This window comes from Pseudorca crassidens, chromosome 5 (genome assembly GCF_039906515.1).
Source record: "Pseudorca crassidens isolate mPseCra1 chromosome 5, mPseCra1.hap1, whole genome shotgun sequence".
NCBI classification, from domain to species: Eukaryota; Metazoa; Chordata; class Mammalia; order Artiodactyla; family Delphinidae; genus Pseudorca; species Pseudorca crassidens.
This window is the reverse complement of record NC_090300.1, coordinates 38,236,614-38,251,836: the sequence shown is the minus strand read 5'-3', so window position 1 is coordinate 38,251,836 and position 15,223 is coordinate 38,236,614. Positions and strand designations below refer to the sequence as shown.

Below are 15,223 nucleotides of genomic sequence, written 5' to 3'. Positions count from 1 at the left end.
GTTATTGTGATTAGCCTCATCAATGTAGTCTTTTAGGAATTTGCTTTCTAGATTGTTGTTTATTTTCATGTGCATAATTTAGCTGAAGTTTTCAAAGCACCATTTGTGTGTGTGTAACTTAAAAAGGCAGTGAGCTTCAGAAGAAAGAAAGTTTCCTTTTTGTAACCCCCTCACATCCACTTTTAGAATTCACACTGAATGAATTCAAGGATTAAAGAAAGAGTTGAGAAATGTTTGCTCATTCTGTAGATGTCCTGTTTATGCCCAGTTCAAAGTGTGCCATTAATTTGCAATGGTCATTTACAGTATAATAATAAAAGAAATGGCTTCTAGCATTTATCTTTGTAAATGCCTTTTGTTAGGAGTTAGGTTTGACTAAAAGTTACATAGAATTATCATGAGTTGACCAATCTACATTGCATCTAATACATTGCTTGAGTATTCCAATAGTGACTTAAATAACAGTAGGATGGTACTTCATTCCAGACTATTATACTCATAAAGACATTAGTTTAGTCTCACTGATGGCCATTTGATATGACAAGGGGAGAAATTGACCAGGAGAGAATATTCTTTTATTTTTTGGTAACAGATTTATTGAGATATAATTCACCTACCATACAGCTCGCCCATTTAAAGAGTACAATTCAATGGTTTTCAGTATATTCACAGGGCTGTGCAACCAGCACTACAATCAGTTTCAGAACTTTTTTTTTTATTAACAGTCACCTCCCTCCCCCATTTCCCCTCAGCATTGCCAGCCCTAGGTAGCCACGACTCTTTCTGTATCTACAGATTTTTATGGTTTTGCCTATTCTGGAATGTCATATGCATGAAATCATATGTAGTCTTTTGTGACTGTCTTCTTTTAATTAATATAATATTTTTGAGTTTCATCCATACTGTAACATGTATCCTTACTTCATTCCTTTTTATTGTTGGAGGATATTCCATTGTATAGATACATCACATTTTAGTTATCCATTCATCGATGGATGTTTGTATTGTTTCCACTTTTTGGCTATTCTGAATAATGCTACTATAAACATTTGCATACAACTTTTTGCATAGACATATGTTTTCAATTCTCTTGGTATGTACCTAGGAGTAGAATTGCTGGGTCATATGGGAAGTCTGTTAGTCTTTTGAGAACCTGCTAAACTGTTTTCCAAAGGTGCTACACCATTTTACATTCCCAACAGCCATGTGTGAAGTGGTATCTCATTGTGGGTTTGAGTTGCATTTCCCTGGGCTAATAATGTTGAGCATCTTTTCATATGCTTATTGGCCATTTGTGTATCTTCTTTGGATAAATATCTATTCAGATTCTTTGCCCACTTTTTAACTGGGTTGTATTCTTATCATGAGTTCTAAGAGTTTTGATATGCTTTTGAGTAACAGCATGAAATGGAAAAATATGGGTATCTCTGAAAATGATAATATACATATTGATTGAGGTGCTTGGAATCATAACATAAGAGCTGGAGGGTACCATAAAGATGCCCAAGGCAAAGCCCTCCAAGGAAACAAACTATTGTAAAGATTAAATGATTTCCTGAGAAGCAACAGCCAGGAGATTAAAGAATGGAGATTCAAACCCAAATGTTTATGCAGAATTTGCCACTCTAGCTGATGCATTTCATTGCTTGGAAATGCAAAATTATGCTCTCTGCTGCCAAGAATTCTTAGATCTTTGCTTGCCTCTTGTTCTTTAGAGATGAGTACACCATTTATATTTATTGCTGTGGATCATGCCAGGTTTCTGTTTAGGGCAGGACTAAAGGATAATGAGTTAGAGCAGTGCCTCTCAGACTTGAGCATGCATCAGAATTGCCTGGAGAGCTTGTGAAAACACAATTGTGTCCAACATACATAATATGCAGTATTACGTAAATATGTATTTAAAATAATGAGACATGATGCACAAGTGCCACTGACAAAGGTTGAATAATGTATAGCACTTATTACATGACTCCAAATAAACATATATTGAGTGGAAATTGAAAAACATAGTTTAATGTGTAATCTTACAACCATGGTTCTGAAATGAGCATGTACCAGAATCACCTGGAGGGCTTATTAACACACATATTGCTCAGCCCCACCTCCCAAGTTGCAGATTTAGGAGAGTGTGGAGGGACCCAATAATTTGCATTTCTAAAGTTCCCAGGTGATGCTGATGCCTGGAGGTCCAGGGACCTCACTATGAGAACCACTGTACTAGAAGAAAGAAAACATTTCAATGTCTGGGGTAGGGATACTGTGGAGGATGGCAGGACCCAATTATAATACAATGCCATATACAAGTGAAAAATTTTCCAGATGTTCTTAATTTTAATCTTTTTCAGTGTATACTTTGAAATACATGACTTGCTTTTTCTTATGCTAGTTTGAAAGGGAGATTGTAACAAAAATGCCAGTTCTTTTGATTTCCGTAATCACAAACTGCAGAACTTTGTACCATCTAAACATTAGACATAATTACATATGTAATATATATATATGAAACATTATATATAATTGTATATACATGAAAACATTTGACAAGGATATTTGGCTTCACTTGTTACATAGAATGTTTGTTCTAAAACAAGACAGCAAAAAGTTATTGTTATGATGCAGCTGGAAAGCTGATCAAATTTCTCTGAAAGAGCTAAGTCATGGCCAGGGTGCTTAGAGTAGTTAACACTGATCCTTGTATGGCATAGGTTCTCTGTAAACAGAGAGAATGGATGAATGCTTTATCTACCATGGGTTTTACTTTGGCTCAGTCATGATAACTTTCAAGTTGAAGAACATGGCTGATAAATTTTAGCTATACTTTTCAGGCTTCCATGTCAAGGTGAGAGGCATATGCATTTTACTGTCTTTCTGAATCCTTGTACATCTTTTTCCCCTGGGAGTTCTGAACCAATATCTGAACTTAAACATTAGGCCTTAGGTGATCAAATATATTTAGAAACAAATGCCACACATCTGACACAAATTATGCTACTCAGTGATTCCCAATTTCTAAGAGAATTCTAAGATGAAGCATTTGGAAGTTATCAAATGAATCAGCCTAGATGGGGTATGTGTTAAGTCTTTAGCATACTTATTGTTTTGGTTGGATCTAGTTTAAGAAGTAAGGAAATTTTTGTGTATAACCTTATTAAAGGTGTTAATCATAAAAAACAGTGGATCCAAGGTTGAATTATTTACATAAAACTTGGAAAAATCTCATGATGTAAGACACGAAGTCCATATTTCCAGAACCAGAATGCAAATTATTTTCCTGTTTACCATTTTCTAAAATGTTAGAATGTATAACTAACCAACTAGCTGATTGCCTATCGGGGCAAGCACAGTAGAAAAGTGTATGGGCTTTGGTGTCAGAGCTGTGTTGTATTCTGACTTTGTTACTTCCAAGCTGTTTAACTATAGCGGAATTTGAGTTGTGTTGCTCGGATCCCTATTTAGGACTGAAGAATTTATTTTCTCCTGCTGCTGCAAGTGCTATAGATTGCATCCAACTTGTTGTCATGGAGTATAAAATCCTGGCCCCCTCACCCCAACTTGGAACAACTCTTAAGGGCCATCACAGCTCTAGGGCTCCCCATGGGATCAGCTGAGGCCTCACTGAGACTGCATCGAAGCCCATATCCTCCCTCTGTCCAACCCTGCTTCCTTCCCTTCTTCTCTAGGTATTAATCATGAGGATACGCTCTATAAATTTGCTGAACACAAACCTCTGTCTCAGTGTCTGCTTCCTAGAAACCCAATGTGCAACAGTGATCTTTTATAAGTTATTTAACTTCTTTAACCTTAAACTTCATGTAACAAAGCCTATCTCATTTAAACTTGTTATCCGAACTAAATTAAATAACGTTCTAGCACAATGTCAGATATGGGATAGATGCCCAATAATGTTAAGTTCTTTTCTGTTTTCCAGGTATATTTCCTTCCTCTATGTAGCTAAGTCAATTTTCCCCCACACTACTCACCTTATGCAACTACACATAACTGGCAGAATCTAAGATTTGAGATTCTGTGAAAACTTTCAGTTGGTTTCCCCAACCTCAGGCAAAACAATTCCATTCTGGGACTAGTTATGAAGAAAGGAGGTTTACAGGATATTATCACATAGCTAAGTACACCAGACTATGGCTCCCAGTGGCTGTTTCTGTGTCAGGTTTCCTCTGATTGCCAAGAAAATGAATAGTAAACATTTTTAAAGTTAATGGCCTCATGTTTGGTTTAAATAGTCACCTTGAGAGAACATGACCTTGCTTTAGGAGCTAGGCTTTTTTTTTTTTTTTTTTTTTTAGATTTTACTCTTTTCTCCTCAAAAATATAACACACCAAGAACATATTAAGTGCTTCACTATGCAAACTACTGGATCATATGGTAGGTGAAGCCAATAGTGTTATATATATGGCATATATACAGCTCATTACAGCTGGAAAGTCTACAATCCACATGTTACAAAAAGGGTTTAACCCAGATGGGGGCTCTAGGAATGATTATGATTTTTCACTTTGATAACCATTTATTAAGAATAATTCTGTGTTAGGTTCTGAAGATGTAGAGGTGAGTAGGACATGGTTCTCTGCCTCCAAAAAACTCATCTTCTATTCTTTCAAGTTGCAGGCTATATGGGATTCTTTGTCCATAGGAAGGGGGATGAGAAATAGGAGGTCATATTTTTTTAAACCATAATAGAAATCTATGTAATAGTGACAGGGTAGCTGATATAAATTGCTCATTATCCCCCAATATCCATTCTATCCTTCCTTTTAATAACAAACCACTTCCCCACAATTTTAACTGGGCATATGTCCATCCAGATAGAGACATTTCCCAGCCTCCCTAGCTGTTAGATGTGGCCACATAACTACATTCTGGCCAGTGGGGTATAAACAACCGTGATGTGTGTGGTCTCTGGGTCACACCTTAAAAAGGAAGCTCTTTCCCACCACTATCTCTGTCCTCCACACTGCTGGCTGGGAGATAACCCATCCACAAATGAGAGCTGTATATTGAGAATGTAGAGACACCTACCAGCCACTAATTCCAAATACTACATAAGAAACAGATTTCTGTCTTACTTAAGCCTCTATATTTTAGGTTCTTTTTAGCTTATGCCCTAACACCTGTATTTTCTCATTTAATCCTTATAATTAACATGTGAAGTACCTGTTGATATCTCCATTTAAAGATGAAGAAACTGATTCAGAGATTAATTTGCCCAAGCAAGTAGGAAAACTGCAAGTGAAGTCCAGATAATCTATATTCAAGTCTAATTCTTTTCTCCAAATGGATTCTTTTCAGGAGAAAAAAACAAACAAACAAACATTTTCTAGTCCAGAAAGTAAAAGGTCAAGGAGACATGACCAGAAGTTCATAAAATCAAGTAAGGAGACTTTGAATGGGTCTTGCTCATCAAATTTTGTCTATTAGAGCTGGGGGGCTTCTTTGAAGCCTGAAACCAGAAGAGTTAAAGTTAATAAAAAGAGGAACTGTTCCATTTTGCATAGAAAGTCAACTAAGAGAAATCACTACCCCAAGAAGAAGTGAAGACAATAAATTGGCTGAAGGTGAATTAGGCCATTCATTCACAATAGACTCAGATTAGGGAAGTTTTGTTGGCGTTTGGGTACATCCTTAACTTGTAGGTTTAAGTTTTAAAGAAGAGCTCTGCCTTGCCCATGAAGTTCCCCTTGGGGCCTCTCTCTGCCAGAAATCTTAGATGGACTGGCTGACATGGCATGGCATTCCTTAAATTCTCATGCTGATGCTAGCTAGCACAGCACACCAAGCTGTGAGCAGCTATGCTGCCAACAACTTCAACGAGGAAGAAGCAGACCATATGCTAAGATGTGAGCTCTGTAACCATCCTTAACTTCACAGTGATGTGCTTAATAACCATATTTCAAAATTATGTCACAGTTTGGGTTTTGGAAGAACATTAGTTCATCCTGTATCCACAACCAGAAGACTTCAGATTTTCTTTGAGTTGGTTGCTCTTGAAAGTTTTCTTATGTGAGGACCCTCAGAATGAAAGTGACACAAGTTGTTCTTTATCTTTGAGAAGGGCCGTGCTCCCCACATGGGGTCTCAAGTTGTCTGCCTCCTTTCCTTTTCTTCTAACGAGTGTGCTTTGGTGCAAGATACCCCACTTCCTCCCCACTCCAGCCCTGCCCTCCCTTTTCCTGTTACCCTGCTTCTTTCTATTTATGATAGAGGAAGGATGTCCCTCCTTTCAAACATCAAAGCCCAGATCCCTTGCCTTCCTTATTTTGCTGGGCTATTGCTCAATCAATTATCCCTCTTAATTGACTCCCCAGCCTTTCCATCTGGTGATCCCTGTCCTTTCTTCACACACACAGACACACACACACAGAGACACACACGCAGACACACACACACACACACACACACACACCCTTGTGGTGGGTTTGTAATGTGTTAACTTGACTAAGCTGAACTGCATTTCCCAGAATTCTCCTCCCTGTATATTTTTAGTTATCTGGGCCAAAGTGAGATTCTTGTGGGAGATTGGGTGGGTGGAAGTGAAGCAGCAGCCATTTTGTAGCTTGCACACATTGCCACTTATCAGTTGCCATGGTTGCCGTGGTTGCCGTGAGGCAGCAGCCTGGTCTGCAACTGCCCTACCTTCCCCTGGACCCTCCTTCCGTGCTCCCATTCCTAGGCCAGGTGTATGAATTTAGCTCCATTAGGAAGGTTCCAACTTTTGAAGTTGTGAAGTTGGGACAATACCACACCACTCAGAGGCAGTGAGAAATGACATGGGTCTCAGTCCATCCTTGTGGGGCTCCAGCTCATGTTTGTGGGCTCTGGCCTGCTCTTGATCTCCTCCACTTTCCATCCATCTTCCCTTCTATTTACCCTGTGGACTTCATGCTCCAGCTCCAGACGCAAAGACAGCCTCACAGAAACTGCTTGTTCCCATAATTCCGTAAGGTCAAATCCCCATAACAAATCCCTGTGTGTGTAAGTGTGTGCACACACACATTTCCTAGTGGTTGGCTGTTACTGATGCACACACCTCCTGACATTTTTACCTAACACCCTCAAATTATATACTGCCCATATTCTTCCTTTTTTATCTCAACATTCTCTAGAATGTAGTTTATAGTCAGTATCTTACTGCAACATATTCAAGTGTTTCTCAAAGTGACTGGTCAGAACGCTTGATAAAAATGCAGATTCTGAGGTCCCCCACCTCCAGACTGATTGAACCAGGATATGCATTTTGAATAAGGTCTCCCCACATTGTGATGCACAGTAAAGTTCAAGCACAGTAAAGTACTTGACACCCTGTAAGCCGGACCATCTTCCCTCACCTTCTTCTGTACCTTCTATATTCCACTTGAAGCTGCTGTGTTGAATGGCATGGGTGGCTTTCTTACTTGTCTATTCTCTGGATTTGATCCTCAGGAACAGCTGAGATTGTTGAAAGTCTTTTCTTTTTATTCTTTATGTTCTCATCGGTATATGTCCCAATGGGTGTCCCCTAAAATTTTCTGATCTGCTCCAGTTACTAGGCACTTAGGACTCTATCCTAACTCTCCTCCTAACTCCCACTCCTTTTTGTTTTCTTAGCTAGCATTTCCCAATGTAATATCTCAATTCAACTAAGAAATATATTGAACAATTACTGTGTGCCCTGCACTGTGCTGGGCCCTGGGAATAATCCTTACACTTAAGGAGCTCACAGTCTAATGGTCTGAGAGATGATTACAATTAAATCATCAACTGTAATTTAGGGTAATAAGTGCTTCCAGGGTGAGTAGTGGGTGCTAAGTTAGATGTAAGAGGCCAGGGCAATATGCCTAGAGGAAGGCTTAAAGAGTTGTCACTCCAGCCAGGTACAGAATTGAATGAGGATGTTCCAGCAAAGAAAAGAGCCTGTCCAAAAGGTAGGAGGTGTGAGGGGTCAAGGTACATTCTGGGATCTGTAAATAATTTGTTGAGGGAATGGCTAACATGAAGCTGACCAGGTAAGTTAAGGGTGCTCTTGAAGAGCCTTAACCACCTTGTTAAGGGGTTGGTCTTTATTCTAAGATGGCATTAGGGAGTTTTAAGCAGCAGAGAAAAAGGGTGACAGATTTATGTTTTGGAAATACTCTCCCAGCAGTGGTGATAAAGGTGGCACTCCCAGAACCAGGGGAACCAGTTAAGAGGCCCTTGCAAAAACTTGGGGTAAGGAATGGTGAGCCCCTTGAGACAAGCCTGGTCAGGGTGGTGGAAGATGAAGAGAGATATCTGGGAGGTGGGATTGATAGAACTCAGTGGCTGATTTGATGTGGGGCGGCTGGGGTGGGGGTGGGGGTTTTGGAGTGAAAGAGAAAGAGGAGCCTAAGATATGGTGTAGGTTTCTGGGTTGGGGACTCATGGAGGAAAAACAGGTTGGCTTGGGTGTGGCAGGACAGGGACGAGGAATGAAGAGTTTAGTTCTGGGTCTGCCCAAGTGATGTCCAGTAGACAGGTGAACACAGGGATAAGCAGGCCTGCTCAGGAGGGCTGGGCCTTGCTGACCATACTGACTCTGCTTTTTTTGGGTGCCCCCAGCCACGCATGCTTGACTGAGATTTTATTGGAGAAATGGCTACCCAACAGAGTGAAACAACCTAACAACTGAAATAACTTATTTTTTTTCCAGAACCCACAGACTTTATTTATTTATTTATTTAACATGAACTAACTTATTAATCCTATCCACCTATAAACTCTTTAACTCAATACCTCCTGCCCCATCCCTCTTCCCTGCTCTCCCAACAACACTGAAGGGGAAGTTGTGGGAGACTGAATAACGCCCTTCAAAGATGTCCATGTCCTAATCCCAGGAACCTGTGAGTATGCCACCCACGTGGCCAAAGGGTTGTTGCAGATGTGGTTAAAGTAAAACAGCTTGAGATGGGGAGACTATCTCGGATTATGTGGGTGGCCCAGTATAATCACAAGGGTCCTTATAAAGAAGGCGGTGGGAAGGACAGAGTCAGAGGAGATGTGATGAGGGAAGCAGTGGTCAAGGTGATGCAGGGCCATTAGGCAAGGAATGCAAGTGGCCTCTTGAAGCTGGAAAAGACAAGGAAATGGATTTTCCCCCAGCTTCCAGAAGGAAGCAGATCTGCCTACACCTCAACTTCAGGCCAATGAGACTGAATTTGGACTTCTGACCCCCAGAACTGAAAGATAATAAATTTTGTTGTTTTATGTCACTAAATTTGTGGTAATCTGTTACATCAGCAATAGGAAACTAATACAGAAATGTATCAAGAATCAAAGCTGGAGGGACACCCAATGGCCTTAGATGTTGGCATGACTGAAACCTCAAACCTGCCTCATAAGGGCTGGGTTACGTCCCTCCGAAAGGCCCCAGCATCTAAGTTCATTATTTCTTGGTTAGATATTAGTAACCCATACAAGATCTAAGCAGTTACACTTTATTGTCATCTCTTTTGCTAAACCAGTGGTTACCAGATATTAGTGTGCATTAAAATCACCTGGAGGGTGATTTCTAGGCCCACCCTCACGGTAGGGTTCATGTAGGGCCCGAGAATTGCATTTCTAACAAGCTCCTCGCTGATGATATTTGTCTGGGGATCACAACTTCGAGAACTACTCTAATATCTATACTAGTCTCTTTTGCTCACTCTAAGAGGTGTTGTACAGATCTTCTCTCCCTTCTTTATTACACTGTCAATTCTCTTCTGTGTATCCTCAGAGTTTAGCAATGTGCCTGACTAAGTAGACATTTCATGAATGTCTGCTGATTCCCTGCCCTATCCCACTTATATTCCCTAAAAGTTAGGGACCAAGCTCCTTTCAGCAAAACATTCTATTGCACAAAGCATTCTTTAAGATGCAAAACTGTTTACAACCCCAGAAAATTTCATTGAGATATGAGCAGTCAGACACTATTTACAATTAAATGTGCATGGTCTGCTCTCTGGCATTTTTATATGTCTGAAAAACTAAGCTAATTATCTTTTGGTTGTTGGCAACTTCTCAATAAGAGAAGTCAAGTGTAATACTATCACGAGGCAGTTGGTGACATTAAGAAGAAAGAAATTATATTAGAAGAATAAACATTTTCTCCCCTGGGGGTAGGAAAGGGGGTGAGGAGAAGAAAACCACATTAGTAGTTTAAAATGCTCTTTTCTCATGAGAGCATTCAGGAACAACAATGTTGGTTTTTATCAGTTAACATTGAGTTCCTAGAGACGATGCAGTTCTGTTTCAATGCAGCCTTTCCCTGACAGCTCGAAGCTTGCCTTTGCCCCAGAACCATTTTCTAGCCTGATGTGACTCTCCAGTTGAGCTCTAAAGAGAAGAGGATCTCAAAGTAGGTTTTTAATATTTCATAATGTTTTTAGAATTGTTGTGTTAAGGTGTCTAGAGGCCTCTGTGTATTGGATTCTTCAAACAATATTTTTTCTAGTTAGTTGGGCTGAAAAATATAACCAGACATTAGACATATTAGAATGACATATTAGAAATATTAGAATATGATATTCTATAAGGTTAGAAAGTATAATTACAATTTTCTTTTGTTACTGTAAGTTGGATGAAATCCATATTGATTTATCTTTTAGAATAAGGCAGCATGGTTATAAGGCACTCACTTTATAGTAAGACAGCTAGGAGAGAGAGATTTATTAATCCTAGCATCTATTATACTTTTTTTTTTTTTTTGCGGTACGTGGGACTCTCATTGTTGTGGCCTCTCGCGTTGTGGAGCACAGGCTCTGGACGCGCAGGCTCAGCGGCCATGGCTCACGGGCCCAGCTGCTCCGCGGCATGTGGGATCTTCCCGGACCGGGGCACGAACCCGTGTCCCCTTCATCAGCAGGTGGACTCTCAACCACTGCGCCACCAGGGAAGCCCTATTATACTTTTATTTAAATAGGATTGATATATTTTGGAAGTATTCAGTACAGAGGTGGCAAATACATGACTGACCAGACTGCATCTACCTGACTTTGCCCCATTGAACCCAAATGCATCTTCAGAATCCTTCTCAACATGTTAGATGATACAGGTAGAAGCCTGGCTCTGGATTCAAGACAGAGCTGGGTTTGAATATTTGCTACTGTAGTTACTAAAGACATGGCCTTGGACAAGGTTCTAATTTCTAGGCATTAGTGTTAGTAAACAGTGGTAATGATTATAGCTATCTTACTAAAGTTCTAGTGAGCTGAAATGAGAGAATGTAACACATTCCTTAGCACAGGGCCTGGCACAAAGAGCTCCATAATATTAGCTATTCTTCCTCTTATTATTATTATCATTAGCTAATAAGGATGGGTAAAGGGTGAAATTATTTGAGTGCCACCCTCCTCCATAGTGTTTAGATCATGTCCAGGCAGAGGCCTTATTTGTTAGGTTTCTGAGTCGCTTACCTATTTGGGCTCTATCCCTCTGGCATGACAGCACAGCTGAGTGAGCACACAGTCACCTACCCAACTGGGCTACAACCTTCTGATTCCAAGCCCAGCTCTCCCTGCAGCCTCTACCTCCTCCAAACCACCCTGCCCAAATTATGGTGGTTCAGACAGGAGAAGCTGCTGTTACTGTCGTTTTCCACATCCTCTCAACCCTTAGAGCGCCCAGCTGAGAACTGTCTCGTACCACTTATTCCTGCTCCCATCTCTCACTAGAGTTTAAAGATATTGAATGCAAGAGCTCCATTCTATTTAGCTTCCCAAGTATATCTTAGACTCATCCAATTCTCTCCACATACATGCTGCCATCCCTCTAATTCAACACACCATTAATCTCTTGCCTGGATTGCTGAAATAGCCTCTTACATTGGCTCTTTCCTTCCTCTTTTACTTCCCTCCCAACCAGTCTCCATCTTGGCCAGTTTGATATTTTAAAAGTGCAGTCCTGACCATGATCCCTCCTTAAAATATTTCAACACCTTCCCAGGCTCTTGTAATAAAATGCAAAATCAAGAGCCAAGTCTACATGGGGCAATATGAATTTGCCTCTGCCTATTTCTCCATCCCCATATCATACTCTTTTCTCTGTGTCACAGCTATACTAGCATATTTCAGATCCTCACATAAGCCAACCTCTTTCCTTTCTCAGGGCCTTTGCACATTCTGTTCCTTTTGCCTGGAATGCTATTCCCTTGGCTGTTAACCTGCTTGGCTGTGATTCCCCCTTTAGGTTTTTGTTCAACTGTTCCTTCTTCAGAGAAGTCTTCACTCATTCCCCCTCCCTAATATAAGTTATATCCTCACCTATTATTCTCTCCAGATTATTTTTATTTTTCTTCCATGGAGCTCAGCATATAACTCTACACTTGCTTGTTGCATATTTCTTTCCCCTTCTACACTGTGATGCTTGTGTGCTTAATAATTCTTCTAGCTCAGGGAAAATCTTAAGCAGGTTCTGTTTAGCTTCACAAGTAAAAGAGCAGGACCTTTCCCTTTCTCATCATCATACAACGTGGTAGATTGTGAGGGCCCCACCTTCTTTTGGGGGAGGGTGCTTACCGTGTCCTGGTATTTTGCAGTGAGGTACCTGTCCTCATGGACTAACTTGGGTAAGGAGTGAACTAGGTCCAGGGACAGGAAAGTGTTACTTGAGCTGGGGGCGTTGCTTGGAATATTTGTCAGAGTAGGCTAAAATTTCTGTAACAAACTTCAACATTTTAGTGGCTTAACAAGAAAAATTAACTTCAGTTCACATAACACAGATGTTTCTGGTCAGAGTGGGACCAGAAACTCAGGGACTCTTCCAAGAAGGGACTTGGTGACCCAGGCTCCTTCCACCTTTTGGCTTTGCCATTTCCTGTGGCCTTGTAACCTGTCATTTATACCTGGCAGAACAGGAAAGAGGGAGCATGGGGATTGTATTGGAAGTATTTATGGACAGGATAGGAAATGACGTATATCACTTCTTCTCAAGACCATTGGCCAGAACTCCCTGCTTCATGATATGACTTCATCTTTTTGCAAGGGAGGCTGGGAAATAGAGCATAACTGTGTGCCCAGGAAGAAGAGGCGGGCACGGAGTTTGGATGCCTGGGGAAAGGATAGTTTGTATAGACCCAGTGTGGGTGGTGGGTTCTCCCTCTGTGTTGGGTAAATGCAGCCTGGTTGCCATCTGGTTCCTTGGTGCCCACAAATTCTCCTCACTCTGGCCCTGGGCTGAGATACAGCTGTGCTCATCCACAGCCCTTTCAGGTCTGGAGTGCTCCTTCCTTTCCCCGCTGGCCTCTGTGGCAATTCCCTTGCCCTCCATCTCTCTTCCCCCTTTCAGCTCAGATGAATCTTTGCCATCTAGTGAGGTGTCTGTATGGGTGTGGTCCATTCATGCTAACATACTGTTTATGCTTAATGTCATTTCTATTCCCCTAAAGTATAGGAAATCTCCTTTTATTCTCTGCTTTCTGCTTATTTCATCTCTCCACTGAGGCAATGAGCATAGCCTAGCTACTTGATTGGGAGGAGGGAAAGAAAACGTGAACTATTGGGAGAAATAACATTGGTTCATATTTCAAAAATATTGTCCCACAACAAGTTTAAGCTCAATGAAGGTAGAGACCTTATCTGTATATTCACCAGAATATCTCCAGAATCTAGCAAATGGACTCAATAAATATTTAGTGAACAAATAAATGCATGAATAAGCACATGAGTATTGTAAGAAACACCATTCCTCACAGGTATTCTCTTGCATCCTGATTCCTTCACGCCTTCTCAGTCTTTCCTTCTCCGGGGTGTGAGCAGTGCTCTGACAGTGCTCTGCGCTCTGCAGGTTTGACATATTGTCGTATACTTTTACACGTATCCCCATAGACACTTGGAGAGAATAATAATCCAAGAAAATAGGACAGGGAACAATAATAAAAGGAAGAAGAATAAAAAACACCCAGTGCCTGGCACATAGGAGCCCTATAAATATTTACTGAATGAGAGAAAAGAAGAAATGCCAAGTTTTCCCCATTCAGGGACTGATACAGGCAATTCATGGACATGCATTGAATTCCAACATTCTTTAGTTGAAAGTTTATTAAAGAGAGCTATGCTGTAGCCTGGTCACAATGTCACTCTTGTCCTTCAGCAATACACTAGCTTTGTTTTTCTAGCTGGTGTCTCTGACTCTCAAGGCCTATGTGAGTGCTGGGGGAGAGTTAATGCTCATGAGAGGCAGGATCAGGAGGCTCTGAGGTGGTTCCTGTGCAACACTGAGAAGGAAAGTGATGTGGCTTCATTTGGATTCTAAATCACTGCTTTATTTGCTAATATTTTTGGGGGGTGCAGAATTCAATGAAAAGCTTTTTTAAAACCTCTCCTCAATCTTTGGTGGCCAACACCTCAGGTTGGTACTCCTGACTCTCATATCAAACCCCTTCTTTCTGGTCTATGTCTATTTCACAGACTGAAAGACAAAAATACCATACCCAACCTCTCTTGAAGCCAAAGGAGGCATTTGACAGAATTCTGGACAGGGAGACAAAAGTTACATTTTTCTACCGTGAATGGACAAGATGGCAGTAGGTGTAGCTGCCATCTTGTGACCATGAGGGAGAGGTCAAGAGAACCACAGAGACGTGGGCCCTGACACTGTTGAGCCACTGAACCAATGCTAGCAGACACCTATCTTCAGACTTCTCTTATGTGAGGGAAAAATAAACCCCCTCTTTGTTTAAGGCACAGAAATGACAGATTCACTTTCAGCCCAAAGTATCCCTTACTGACAGCGCTTCATTCTTTTATTTTCCTTTTTTTCAGATAAAAGTAAACAAAGCAGCTATATTTAATAAATATAAAAAAGTTTCCACAAAATATTAAAATAAGTTTTTAAAATATGAAATTGCACAATAGGTGAAACAATTTTGAAAAAGAACAAAGTTGGAGAACTCACACTGCCTGACTTTAAGACTTACTCTAAAACTAAGTTTTTTATAAAGTCTTTATAAATCAAGACAGTGTGTTATTGGCAAAATGGACCAATGGAACATGACACATAGTCCAGAAAAGATCAAATTGCAAAGTATTCATCACTGTGGAGCATATCCATACAGAGGAAAAATCCAACAACCTAAATTACCTCTTCTGCCTAGAGCTTCAAGTCAGCTCAATTCCCAGTGACTAAGCCTGAGATAAATTGTGATTGTAATGAATATGATTAAAAGTAAATTATTTTTCTTTTCTTCGAAAGCTTTTTTTTATAGTAAAGAAACTTTATTACCTCAATAAG

At 40.5% G+C, this 15,223-nt stretch overlaps 1 long non-coding RNA gene across 2 annotated transcripts in view; it reads left to right on the top strand.

Moving 5' to 3' along the window:
- Positions 1 to 15,223, top strand: part of LOC137224823 (uncharacterized) — a 111,700-nt gene that overhangs the window by 57,263 nt on the left and 39,214 nt on the right. The gene's annotated exons all lie outside the window — the stretch shown is intronic.